The sequence below is a fragment of the Gekko japonicus genome, unplaced genomic scaffold, assembly GCF_001447785.1.
Source record: "Gekko japonicus isolate JY-2015 unplaced genomic scaffold, Gekko_japonicus_V1.1 scaffold278, whole genome shotgun sequence".
NCBI classification, from domain to species: domain Eukaryota; kingdom Metazoa; phylum Chordata; class Lepidosauria; order Squamata; family Gekkonidae; genus Gekko; species Gekko japonicus.
Window position 1 is genome coordinate 1,117,222 of NW_015169783.1, and position 4,087 is coordinate 1,121,308.

The following is a 4,087-nucleotide window of genomic DNA, read 5'->3' on the forward strand; positions in this document are numbered from 1 at the left end:
ACTCAGAGGGGTGGGGTAAGAAACTCTACGCATGCTCAGATGCTCATTATTACCGAACAATATTTCGCATCGTGCCCTCGTATTGTCACAACCTGTTTTTGATGGCTTCCCTGCATCCTTTTGTTGCCACGGTGACACTCCCTGACCTCTACTTGCTTCTAAGTTGCCATGGTGATACTCTTGCCTCTTAGTAAACACCTCTAGCATTTCCTGGTTTCCAAAGTGATGGCCCCCAAAGTCACCACAGCGACAGCCCTAAACTACCTCTGCTCTGTTACTACGGCAGCATTTCAGATATTTAATGGCGCCCTGTTACCATGGCAACACTCTTGTCTTCAACCTGGTGTCTTTGAGTGGAGGAGGCCAGGGTGGTTCACTTAAACCCTTTAACTATCCCCTGTTCCAGACTCTGCCAGTCCCCGGACTAGTTCCAGAAATATCACACGCACACAATACATCCTCCTTCACAAAGGAAAGAAAACTACGGGGGCTCAGAGATGGGTAACAAAAGGCCTCAAAGCCTGGTTAACACCAGGTCCAGTTCTGTAATATGGGAAGCGACAATATAGATCAGAGTGACTCTAAGCATGCACAAAGGCCAATTCCTCTCAGCACTGAGCAACTGCAGTCACTCCACATACATGCAACATGTGTGAGTTACGGGTCTGGCCTAGAGGATCTGGCAAAATTAATCACTGGTAACAATGCGTTAACATCATTTGATGTCTGTGTGTGTGGATGGGGAACCAGCTGTGGTTACCCAGAGGTGAAGCAAAGATACTCTGTGCATAGTCCAAGACTCGCATTACCTGTTCTTTTATGATAGTTTCAGGTTGGTAGCCGTGTTGGTCTGCAGTAGAAGAGCAAGATTCAGACCCAGTAACACCTTGAAGACCAACAGACCAGGTTATAAGCTATCCAAGGGCAAATCTCTGGCATTCTGATGAAGGGAGCTTTGAGTCTCTAAAGCTTATATCCTGGAAATCTTGTTGGTCTCTAAGGACTCAACTCTGGTCTTCCTTTATATATCCCAAAACTGAACTCAGGATTAAGGGGGTGAGAACCAAGTTCAAATTTGTATCTTTGTGTACAGATCAGCATTGTCACACTTGTACCCTCCGACTTAGAACCCAAGCTCCAGATAACAGCTACAGCACCATGTTTAAACACACCCACCGGTCAGAAACATGACAAATCCCCAAGCCTTTCCGAGTATAAAACATCAACCTCACCATTTCACCGCACTATTCCTGTAACCACACCACCATGGTCAGTTCTGGTGCACAGATCACCATAATTACATCTCAAGCGTTTAGACCAGCAACAATACTATGCACAGCTATGTGCTGCATACACAATATCACAGTCGTACAAAATCAACATTCATGTGCAGGACAATGCAACACAACCTGGTTGTAGTGTACAACCTAAATGCAATTTTCCTCACCATTAATCATCCTCTTGTTTGTAATTTCTGAGTAAATGGATCTATGTGGATAGGGCCACTGAGCACCTCTCCAAATGAAGAAGCCATTTTGGCTTCCAAAATACAACTGACACAGGTCTAACAAAGTTGTTATGGACAGGAATCTTAAATATCCAAGCTTAGGTAGGGCTGAAACGATATTTTGTACAAATTCATTACATTTTCAAAATCACGGATTTTTGAATTTTAAAGTATTTACATTTTGGGTTTTTGAGGTTGTTGACAGAAGGAGACATGCTGCCCCGTATTTCTAACCCCCCACTGAAGAACTGTAAAATGGGACAATAAATTTCTCTCTCTCTCTCTTAGCTAGGGAAAACTTTTTCCTTCTCTAGGATCACAGGGTCGCATGTTTTAGGGGAGTTTTATCCTTAATAAGTACAGGGAGGGGGCACGGGTCTGTGGAAGAGCACCTCCTTTGCGTACAGCCAGTCCCAGGTTCAATCCCCATCATCTCCATTTAAAAGGACCAGGTAGCAGGTGGTTTGAAAGACCTCCACCTGAAACTATGGAGAGCCACTGTCAGTCAGAGCAAATGTTAGAGACTGATAGGCCAATTGTCCAGCTTGGTACACAGCTTCATGTGTTCACGTATGCAGCCAAATATGAAAACTTGGGAAATTAATGTTGGGGAGGGGTGCATCTATGTGAATGGGCTTAGGTCCCCTGGGGACTCATTCCTGAGAAATCTGGCTGGGCCTCAAGTGAATAGCCCACACTTTGCATGCTGAAAAGTGATATAGAAGTGGCCAGCAAAATCATAATGAAAACAAAGCCAGAAATAGGGAAGGAAGGCAGAGTGGAAGCTAGGAGACAAGAAAGTTAGGGAGCTGTGGTGGACAAACTGGGATGTGCGGTGAAGACTGCAAAGTAATAACAAGGAAGAGAGGGTTCCTGAGCAGATGCAGAGTGTCTCCTTTCTCACCAACTTTGCAGTGCACATCTCTAAGCTTGGGGGTAAACCTTTTAAGTCAGACAGGAAGTTACTTTCAAGTAGCAGTGAGTGCCAGCGCCTCTTCTGAAAGCTCTGTAACTACAGATGTGTAATACTTTTTATAAAAGGTGCTACATCTGGATATGCTGGGATTTTATTTTTTAGGCTTGGGGATATACTGAAACAGTCAGAGATAAGTGGTTGAGTTCCTGAATTTTGTGGAGAAAATGAGAGAGAGGTGGCTAAATTCCTGAATGTTGTGAGGAGAGTCGAGATCTGCAGGTCAGTGCCTTGTGTAGGGGAAGAGGACTAAGGCTCTCTACATTCAGAGATGGCATATGCTGCAGCTGTAGCATGAACATAATAGGTACGAGTGGGGGGGGGTAATACCAACAGAGAAGGAGAGGGCCACATCCTCCTATACTGAGATTCTAGGAAACTTCCATAGGTTTTTGTGTGTGTGCGGGGGGGGGGGGGGAAACAAGGGATAAAGTATAGAACCTACAAGGGTAGAGGAAGGATATTTAGAAGGGCATCTTTGTTTTGCTGGAAAGAAAGACACAAATCCTGCTAGGATTATTAGGCTGCTTTGGGGTGCAATCAATGAAGCTGCATGGGGACTAGGAAGTGTGTCTGAATGCTTGCTGTTTTGGGGAGTGGGTTGAGAGGATGTATCTGACTCAGATGATCTGAGGGAAGAACTTGCAAAGGGGGCAGAGACCCAGAAGATCTAGGGTGCTGAGGTGGAAGGATAAGGCTGGGTATGTATTCTAGGTTTTGGATGAGAGGGACCAGTCCTTGATGTTTTGATTAATTTTGATTTATCCATCAGGCTGCTCTTTCGGAGATGGGTTGTTGTTTTTTTAAGCTTCTGGGAAGTGTTTGTTGGGGCATTTTGGGTGCTCTGACTAACACCCAGGGAAGCTGTATACTGAACATGTCTTGGGAGATGGGGGTGGATAAGGCAGGTGTGGAGCATGTGAATTGAGGAAGGACTCTGGGGGTAGGGAAATTACATCTGAGTAGGGGGGGGGGGCGCGAGCAGGATTTTGCCAGTGATTCTTTGCTAAAAAAAATGCTGCATATTCCCCCCCCCCTTAATGCAATGCATTTTGCAAAAAGATAAACAAAGGCAACTAAATGAACAAGAATTGGATTGGAGGAGTCAGGAATGGGGGGCAGACACACACAGAGAGATGGAGGTGGATAAGGAATTAAGAGACACCAGAGGGATTAAAGGACACCCAGAGAGATCTGGGGTGATGGTGCTGAGTTGGACTAAAGAACGCCCCACTAAATTTGAGGACTGGATTAGGGTTAGTAATTAAGGACAACTGGGATGGATTTGGGGTGGTTGATAAGGAATGGAAAGTGGGGTGGGGGGGAGGAACATAGGAATTAAAGGACACCCACTGGAATGAAGGTAGACACCTAGCTGGATTAGGAGAAGGGATCGATATAGGAACATAAAAAAATCCAGAGGAGTCTAATAATATCTGGAGGGAGCAGATCAGGAAGGAAGAGGCAGGCAGAGGTGATGCTGAGGTTATGGTTTAAGGATACCCAGATCGATGTGGGGGCTGAGTGAGGAATGAAGGGAGACCCTTCCAGATCTGGGGAGGGTTGGAGACGGGGTAACCTACGGTTGATGGGGGAAGCAGACAGAC